Raw genomic sequence first — 10,826 nt, forward strand, 5'->3', positions numbered from 1 at the left:
AGAAGAGAAAACATTTGTCCTTTGTCTCACTGGACTTGACTTATTTCACATAACCATTTTTTCTAGTTCCATCCATTCCCTTGCAAGTGTTGGAATATCCTTATTCCAAATGGATGAATATAATTACTGTTGCTAGGTATCTTTGTACAATAGTGGGAAAAAGCACAATGAAATTGCCTAGCATTTTGGATTCTAATTTTCTTGACTGGCTATTTACTTTGTTGGTGGACAAAGTTCCATGTTTGTTACAATCTGTCTAATATAAATTGAAAGTGTAAGTATACTTTCTGTACAAGCACAGGAAGTGCTATCATTTTGTTGATGTCACTCGATGTGCTGAATTTCCAAGGAATTTCTAGTTATCATGTCGATTAATGATCGCTAAAATACATTGCTTTCAGATATACTGCAAATACTAATTCCCATTTTTTCCTTTTGTTTTTTTTTGTCTGTCGTGGGACGTGAACTCTGGGCCTGTGTGCTGTGCCTGTGCTCTTCAGCTCAAGGCGAGCGCTCTACCGCTTGAGCCACAGCAACACTTCCGGTTTTCTAGTGGTTTATTGGAGATAAGAGTCTCATGGACTTTCCTGCCCTGGCTGGCTTTGAACCGTGATCCTCCAATCTCAGACATCTGAGTAGCTCGGATTACAGGCGTAAGTCACCTGTGCCTGGCTCCCAGTTTTCCTTTAATAATTAATGCTAGGCATGTCTCAGATTGGCACTGGGTAAAATGTATGAAAGATCCTTTCTATCTTTTGCATCTACTTGCAAAAAGGCGTTTGACAGTACATCCCAAGCACAGACAAGTTCAATTCAATCTATTCGGGCTTCACCGTTCCTCCTTCCTCATTATCTTCCCTGCATGGTTCTCCCTCTAACATCTTTACCTAAGCCTCCCACAGGAATACCTCTGTGCTATATCCTGCCTGGTAGGGAGCTATATAATATATCCTTGCAATGAGTACCTTAGCTTCAAGACTTAGAACCATGAACTAAGCTCACTGCTTTGTTGGGAATAACGACTGATAACTTCCTGCTAACTGATATTTCTCTGGAGCCCGAAAATGACCCATTCCTATCCTGAAATAGGTATCAGAGAAGGGTTTCCTGACATCTTACCACAGACTAAATCAAATCATTTTGCAGTCATAATATTCAAAAAGAAGCAAGTCACACAAGTATTGAGATAATCATAGATCTATGGGAAAAATCTTGTATTTGTTTGATAACAAATTCAAAAGCTATCTCTCGAAATTTGTGGATTTAGTTTAAGCTGAGTGTGAATTTCTAAGCAGCATGAATTGACAAGTGATGGTTCCAATCATCAGCATCTGAAAGTTGTCCATCGATCTCCAGATAACTTCAGGCAAGATCATGAAAATAGCTTTCGTGTTAATACTCATCAGAGAATGGAAAATTAGGGTGGTCAACAAATCTAGAATGAGAAAGAAAAATATAAGCATCATGGGCTTGATCATCCCATTTCTACAGAAGATGTGATATCTATGTATCACTATGGTAAAAGTTAGAATTTCATTCCCTAAAAAACTAGATATATTAAATACCTCATTAAATACTAATATTTGCACTAAGGAATAATATGGTTTTACAAGAAATTCTGTAAGATACCATAACTAAATTATTCATCATGCATTCTCTGTCTAGACTAGATACACAAAACACACAAGCATTGGCTGATGTGACTCTCTTTTCCCTATATCTGTCTAACTTCCTAAGCAATAAAAGCAAAGAAAGCCTATCCTATTTCAAATTCTCAGTGAATGTAGAAATTGGTTATATCAGGTGTTGTGAAGTTCAAATCTAATATTAACTAACAGAAAACAATTTAGGGTGCACCAATTTTGTTAAATTCAAGTATGGAGAGAATGTCACTTAAGATAGTTCTCCATTTCCAGATTACCATCTAATTGGTAGGTTTCTATATATCAATACCACACAAACTAGAAAATAAGTCAAATCATTATCCTTTAACACAGTAATTGACAAGATTGTTCTGTCTCTTTGCATTATGTCCCTACATGTTCCTTCATTTTTTTCTATACTAACAAAAATATTAACAATAATGGAGCAATACATATACTAATTCTTGTGAATAAGGATTGTCTAATTCCCTTTCAAATATGATCGTATTCATTTCTGTTATAAGTTAAAATCCAGTAGGCACAAGAGATATGCATTCCTTGTTTACCTTTGTTTAGGATATTTGTCAAATATTAGTCTATAACCCAGAACAGAAAAAACTGTTAATGGTCTCTTCAACTCTACATTCTCTTCAGCAATGGAAAAACTTAAGTATGCACTCTTCCTTAGATATCAAATCTCTCTTCTCAAAAGCATCTTTATCTTCTACACTGAGGTGTCTATAGTTCAGAAACACAAAACTGAATGTCTTAATGGCAATGTCAGTGGAAATTCCCTGAGAGAAAAATGTAATGTTTGGATTCTGAACAAATGTACCTTGAAAGAGAAAGGAGCGGGCTGGGAAGGTGGCTCAGTGGTAGACTGCTTGCCTTGCATGCATGAGGCCCTGGGTTCGATTCCTCAGCAACACATAAGCAAAAAGGAACAAAAAAAGCCCGAAGTGTTGCTGTGGCTCAACTGGTAGAGCGTTAGCCTTGAGCTGAAGAGCTGAGGGACAGAGCCCAGGCCCAGAGTTCAGGCCCCACCACCAGACCATAAGGAAAAAAGAAAGAAAGAAAGAAAGGTGAGACTTGAAACTAAAGAAAATTCAGAAAATATTTTTGCCCAAGTTCCTTACCCAACACCTGGATGATATCGAAAATTTCTGTTCAGGCCTTCTAGGACTTCCATGTCTTCTAAAGGCAACTGGAATTCAAAAGCCTATTATAAAAGGAGACAAGTTTTACAATTCTTAAATTGTATATTTGGCAATCTTAGAAGTTCAAGTGAAACAGATTTAATAATACAAAGTCAAAACACTCAAGTAGCTAAAGAGGAAATACATTCGAGATAAAATATGTTGATACCGTAGAAGATTATACACAGAAGGAATCACAAAAGACAGTGGGCATGAACAAAGTTGATATAGTTTTGATTGCAGTCTAATGTACATAGAAGTTAACAAAGCTACTACTGAAAAGGTTTTTATGTATGCAAGACAATTTAGCAATTGTTAAGGACAATGTTAGGTGTCTCTATGACATCGCATACATTTAAAATGTGACCATGTTCTTTTCCACAGGGTTTAATTCACAATTTGCCCAAATGTTAATGAAATATTAGCTATCAAGGAGGCTAAAATGCTAAAACTCATGGTTCAATGCTAGTCTAGACAGAAAAGTCTGTGACATACTACTTCTAAAGAACCAGCAAAATTACTCTTTGGAAGCAAAACCGTCAAACTCTTAGGAGATAATTTGGGAGAATATTCTTGTATTCCAAAGAAAAGACAGGACAGTCATCAACCACATCAACTATAAAGTCATGGTGACTATAGTTAGAGAAGGAACTTTTGCATAGGTGAAATATACCCAAGATCAAATAAAATTATCGATAGAAATTTTGAGAAGCTTCTACAACAAATATATCTGAATGGATGTACAAAACACTCTCAAGAATGTACATTAATGACAAGATGCAAACTTGCTCCTCCAGAAATACATATCCTTATGTCTCCAACACTCCTTTGCTGTATACATTGACAAACTCTTCTCCTAAGGAATGCTATTTCCCCACTCATTTAATGTTGCTTGGTTTGTAAACTGTATTGTCCATTAGAGCTTGGCAAAAGAATTATGTGCTAATGTTGATCTAAGGAATGAAACAGTTTGGCAATTCTCTTCTCACCTACTTTGGATAGTATTATATGAGAAAAAACCTTTTTCTAGTGAATGACAAACCACATGGAGAATTGCTGAGACCTACTATGCAATAACCAATCAGCATCCTGATACATTTGTCCAATAACTATTAGAGAATTTATTGTAAATACAGGAGAGGTTGTAACATACAAAGGACTTCATTTGGCTAAGGCCAAACAAATTGTCCAACAATGAATTCTCCACCTAAATGGATGTACTCTGTATTCAACCTGTTTGCCTCAGAGGTGAATCATATTGCAACTTGAATAGGTAGAAAAATTTCTCATATTAGAATAGTTGTAGAGCACCTGGCTGATTAAATTCTCTGTACTCTTTCCAGCCCTAAGTCTCTCAAACTGTGCTGTCTCTCTCCCATTATATACACAGAAATAGGAGGTCCAAGAAGACCGAAAATCACGCTTGTACAGGAAATTTTAGGGAAATCAATTTGGTCCCAAAAATGGTGCTAAGAAGTTCCAAGATAACATCCAAATGAAGAATACTATGACCACAGCACACCACCCCATCACCTGCACAATCTATGCAGGAGACTGAATGCCCACAGTACCCCCTTATCACCTGTATGTTCTCTTTTATCTCTTTTTCTATGAAACTCTGAGCCAGGGTCACAACCCCACGTTGCAGCTGGTAGTGAAGGGCAATCTAAGCTGGACTGCGATTGTGCTTTTTTGCCACAGCACCAAGAACTGGGTCCTTCAGAAGAAGTGGGGCATTGGGGTCTACCCTGGAAGGAAAGACAGAAATGCTGAACTGCAGATGGAGTATTCTATTTGTTTGCAGAGCTCCAATATGCTTGAGGATGCCTTCTCTAGACCAAATCATCAAATGCAATCTCTTGATCCATCAGCATCGGTCATATGAGGGACCATGTAAGAAATGCAATTCTCCCCGGTTCCTAAACCAGTTCAAGATCAATGCCAGAAAACTAAGCACAAATCAAAATATTTGATTCAGAATAGTGTTTTGGTAAATATTTTATTGGATTACCATTGTTTAGCTCGTTGAGTTCCCAGAGCACTATGGGCAACCAGGACAATGTCCTTGGACTTGCAGAAATCCAACAGTTTGCTCTGGTTGAGATAAGGATGACATTCCACCTGTAGATGGATATGACAGGAATTATATGAAAATTTTATGCACTGATCAAGAAGAAAAATTAAGAGTAAGCAAACCTGAATAAAAATGTGTTATATTCAATTTGAATTGAAATAATCAAAATAATGTAATGTTTACTTTCTAACAAATAAATTTTGCATATCTGTTACCTGGATATGTCTAAAAAAAGTAATCTTCCTAAAGTAGACCACAACATATGCTAAATACCATTTACAGGATAAAGAGGCATGACAAAATCTTTTTGTGGGGCACAAAAGACCTATCTGAAATGTAGACCTGGTATTTGAACAGGAAAAACATATAGGACAAAAGAACCATTTTGGCATGAATTCTACTAGTGACACTGGTCAGAGTATTGTTTTTTGTTTTTTCAGAGTGCTTTTCATGAAGTTGAGTGCCAGTGGCTAATGCTTATAACCCTATCACTACTGAGAAGGCTGAGTCATGAGAATTGAGGTCTGAGTCAGCCCAAACAGATCATTCTGCAAGACTCTTATCTCTAATTAACCAGCAAAAGTCTGGAGGAGGAGGCATGCTTAGGTGGCAGAGCATCAACCTTAGCCACAAAACTAAGAGAGAGAGTGAGTCCCTGAGAGTAAGACATAGTTCTGTCCCATAAAAAATTATATGCACTCAATGGAATAAAAATGCATTAGCTCAATGGAATAGATCTAAATAAAGAAGGTAAGATAAATAAAAAGTATTCTGCCTTTTGATAGAGACTATTCCTTAAACTCCTTTCTTAGAACACTCTAAACTGAAAGGCAAGATTTGCTCTGTCTTATGGAAATTATTATAGTTTATTCTGATATGTTGAATAAATTTTGTTTTTAGTGAAATATCTGCTAAGGAAAATAAACACAGAAGTAAAAACAAAGAAATTTTTCATAAATCCTATGGCCTATATTTCTTACAGAAATTATGAATGAATATTAAACTACTAGGTGAAATTGTCAATGGTCAACATCTTTATTGACAATGGTCAACATCTAGGCAACAGTAATTGTCAGTCAGGAAACAGTGTCTTTATGAAGGATACATCTAGGTGGGCCTACTTAATGAACAGATCAAATCATAGGAAAATTTGAGTACAGACTGTATTTAAATGATGCAAATGAATTGTCGTTAATTTTTAGAATACAGTCACAGAAATTGAACTATGTAAGAAATTATTTTCATTCCAAGAAGACCTCTGCTCAAGTCTCTAAAGGAGAATGTCCAGGTCTACAATGTTATTGAAGAGAACCAGCAAAACTACTACAGATGTGGATGATGATCTACCTGCATTAATAAGGACAATGTGGCCATGTGTTGAATAACTGGCAAGAAATTTGGAAAATATGAATACTCCAAATGCTTCATAAATTTCATTACAAAAGACTTGATAAAACTTGTAATGAAACAGCCTTCACATTCATGTTGGGAAATCTTAAGATTGTGTCACTGTCCACAAATTTAAATAGTATGACCAGCTTTGTGTTCTAAACACTTTTACTTCACAGCTGTAAGGACTTTAAGCTGTTGAAGACAGTCATATAGAGGCTCAAACCAGGCACAGACTAGATGTGATTTTAAAAAACAAAGCAGAAAAGAGGAGTTGACTTAGAGGTTTTCAGGCATTGAGTCAGCTCTGTGTTTTACGCTAAGTTTCCATGTATGGATTTCACTAAGATCCCCACCAACAGATATTTGATCTGTGTGATCATTTTGGCAGCCCCCACTTTACTCTCCATGCACCTATGTTGCTAGCCAAGAATCCTGAAGCCAGACACAACAGCACAAAGTACCAAAGCATTCACTCCACAGGCCCTTCACATGGATCTTCACACTTCCTTCCTTCTCCCACTGCTCCTTTCCAACTTGGCATTTTTATGGGACTTCCTTGTTTTCTATACACAACACCATTGTCAATCCAATCTCCCCATCATTCATAGGCCAACAATAAGTACTTTGCCTCTGAAGTCTAATGACTGTAGCCCACCTTGATGACATTTACATCCTCCAGATTCTTCCATTCACTGGACACTATTAATCTTCCAATAGGCACAAACACAGTTGGCCAACCCCCCTATCCTTGTTCTTAGAATCTTCCATTCCACAAAAGTAAGTTATACAGGGGAGAAAGTAAAAGTAATAGCTGGCAGAAACACAGCAACAAGTCAGTGAATAAGAGACGGAGAAGAGGAAGCAGGAACTCACCTGGTTGCAGACAGGCTTGTACTTGAGCCCTGGTTTGTTCAGGATCCTCTCCAGTTGCCTGCGATTAAAGTTGGACACACCAATGGACTTGGTCAATCCCGCATCCTTACACTTCTCCATGGCCTAAAAAGGAAGAGTTTTGCCGATCCATCTGTACCATTGGTTGAATCAATATAAATGCAAAATGGATCTGATGAAGGAAACACTATCAATAAACAATGAACTCACTACATATGATTGTTGGTAGAAGAAAAATTGTCAAGACATTTGGAGAATACATTCACATACAAAGAATTCACATACAAAGAAATAATTTTGTGTGCTCGTTGGAGAAATAGAGATATCACTGCATAAGGAAGCAAGAGATCACTCTCCTTGTCATCAATTCTGTTCAGACATTCATGTCTTTTACATTCCATTAATGCTTTCTCCCCTATCACTCCTGCAAAACACCATTGTAAATGTCATGAGTTTCTAGATTTCAAGGGTACAGATTCCATTCTTGGGGTTGGAGACATGACCTGACTCTCTAGGCATCCTCTCAAGTCTATTCTTCAAGTACTCACCTCCCATGTGTCACAGAGATCCACTGTATCAAATATCAATTTTCCATGCTCATCTATTGGAAAGACATCTTCTCCAGGCTGCAATAGAAGCAGACATTACAGCAACCTCAACAAGCACTGTCATCCTACCCAGAGCCATGGTCCTTTGTATACTTCAGGAATGAAACAGTAAATGAGCATTAATGAAGGACTCCTCCACTTACTTATGCTTACAAAGATGCTTGAATGAGAGTAATAAGGAATGTCTTTAGAAGTCTAGGTAGTTGTAATCCCCTATCAATTATAAGTATTATTAAATATTGGTTTCCCATCCCAAAGATATCTCCCTAGGACTTGTGTTACTTCTCTGCTTCACTTTCTCCAGGGAAATACTTCTCTCTCACTGGAAAAGTCAACAATTACATTGCCTTGATCTTCCGCAACAATGGATTTCAATCTTGATTCAGGATAATCAGTATTCTTTAGATAATTGTATACATGTGAGTCCAAGGCAAATAAGTGAAGCCAGAAATGGTTAACCAAAAGTTGTCAGAGATAATGATTCTAATACCGAAAGATGCAATCAAGCTGTCAAAGGGTAAGAGTCAGGACACATGAACTATCCAAATATTATTTGCTATTGCGGGCAATGCTGTGACAAAACACAAGCAAGCCTCCAGTAATAAAAATGTAAGGGATGGAGAAACAGAAATAGCTGAGGGCTCAGAAGGTGGCTTAGTGGTAGAGTGCTTGCCTTGCTTGCAAGAGGCCTTGGGGTTCATTCCTCAGTGTCACATAATCAGAAAAGAACAGAAGTGGCACTGTGGCTCAAGTGGTAGAGCATGAACCTTGAGATGAACAGTTTAGGGACAGCACCCAGGCCCATAATTCAGACCCCATGACCGACAAAAAAGAAAAAAGAAATAGCTGAAGACTAAATCTAAATCTAGCCATTCAATCACCTGTCTATTTACATAGTTCAGTAAACTCATATGAAATATCCTGTGTCAGTCTATCAATTTTTTAACTAAAGCTTACATAAATTGATGATCACAGCTTCTTCTCAATCATTTATGGAAATAATTATCGTGTCATATGCAGATATATCCTTCAGTTACATGATGCAAATAGCCTACCTTCAATGAAGTTGGAAAATGAATAAGGTAGAGATCCACATAATCCAACTGTAGTTTCTTCAGTGATCTTTCCAGACAAGGCCGAACTACCTCTGGTCGATTGAATGTGCTCCAGAGCTGCAAATGTTAAAAATACAAATTGTGCTGGATTGATGGTTTACCTCAATTGAGAATCTGATTGAACAAATTCAGATAAGTTTTATACTAGGAGGATATCGGTGTCCATAGGGGAAAATTAATGCCTTTGTTCTTAGGTTTTCTTGATCTGTCAAGGCCATGTCATTGTTAAAATAACTTGCTGGACAATAGAAGGAAATTACTTGAGATAGCATTTTGGACAATCAATAAAATTATCCAAACTCTGAATCTTATCCCAAAGAGATTGCAGAATTACTATTTTTCTAAACATCTCATCTCTTCAAATCAGTGGAGACATATCCACATACCTTTATTTCCATAAATGAAGGGAAAGGTATTTGAATATTTTAAAATGTACTGGGCAAAAAACCCACTTTAGCAATGTTTTGTTTAATACCTAGCAAATTCTCATACTGATCTCTTCCAAGAATAAAGGTAAGATTTAATATTCCAAATAGCAAAAATAATGTTTTAGAAAGTTACTCTGGACATGAAGAACATTGTGATTTGACCATAGATCTGAGTGGTTCTATAGTATCCATTAAAACAATGATTCAAGTTGAGACTTTGAATGTTAAAGTGTCTGCCAACCTACCAATTCATTGAGAGTAAGGTAGTAATTATTTCACTGTTTTTAATACTAAGCCTTACATGTGAATAACGATAGTAGCACCAAGAACAATTCTTCCAACTACTGCTCCAATCATGTAATTCTTCCCCAAATCATATTACAATAAATTTTCATCTACCTATTGTAGGCAGCATACCTTTGAGGTGAGGAATATGTCTTCTCTCTTCACAGTGCCCTCTTCAATCTTGCTTCGAATGGCCTGCCCTACTTCCACTTCTACTTGGTACACATACGCAATGTCAATGTGCCGGAAGAGAGCATCTATAGCTATTTTGGTGGCCTCAAGTACCTTACTTCTAGGCATCTAGATCAACAAGGAAAAGAAAAGCAGAAGCTGGAGATAAATGTTGTGAGGTAACCCACTGGAAACAAAGTAGATAGTTAACATGATTAGAAAGCACTTCCTATTCCAGTGTCATCTTCAAATCACTTAATCATGTAACCAGGTAACACATCTTTGCTGTAAGACAAAGGGTTATCCAAACAGCAATTGTGATGGTCACAGAAATAATCACCTTTCCATGAACTCATTTTTATCTGTGTTGGACTTAATTCTGCACTTGGAGGAATCAAGCCAAACTTGTTTTTCTGTGGTAGTTTCTACTTAATAATAGAATTTGGCTTTTTCTCTGAACTTCAAACACAGCAAATGCTAATTAATCAGTGACATTGGAAGATTCCAGAAGCTCTTGTTCCAATGAATTCCTAGAATGATTTAGAAAGATTTACAGGACTCAGGATGTAGATAGCACCACCCTGTGGTTTACATCATAATATTACAACATAGAAGGAACACAGGAAAAATGTGCATAGAAGAAAATACAGAAGGTATATGATCCATGCTTAGTTGAGTTCTCATTGGAAAAACATAGAACATAATCGGGAGCACTACATTGTGACAATACATGGTCCATGTCTACAAGGAAAGTTCAAGTCATTTCAAAAGATACTTTTTGCCAGAGCTATTTACCTAGGAGCCCTGTCTCTGTTAGGACACCCCAAAATTCCAATCCTTAACTCCCCCTCTGGTTATACAAGCAATAAAAAAGCATACCACCCTTACATGTCACAAAACAGTAAAATACCAAATTTCCCAGGTGCTATCCAGGGCCAGTGTTCTTGAGATATGGTATAAAAGTTTTGTTAACATTCTTATGTACAGTCGTTTTCTCTGTAAAATTGAACAAAGTTCTGGGAG

General features: G+C 37.0%; 1 pseudogene; it reads right to left on the minus strand.

The window, feature by feature from the left end:
* Positions 1-1,143: 1,143 nt before the first annotated feature.
* LOC106001916 lies at positions 1,144-10,065 on the minus strand (annotated as a pseudogene).
* Positions 10,066-10,826: the final 761 nt, after the last annotated feature.

Source organism: Dipodomys ordii, unplaced genomic scaffold (genome assembly GCF_000151885.1).
Source record: "Dipodomys ordii isolate 6190 unplaced genomic scaffold, Dord_2.0 Scaffold830, whole genome shotgun sequence".
NCBI classification, from domain to species: Eukaryota; Metazoa; Chordata; class Mammalia; order Rodentia; family Heteromyidae; genus Dipodomys; species Dipodomys ordii.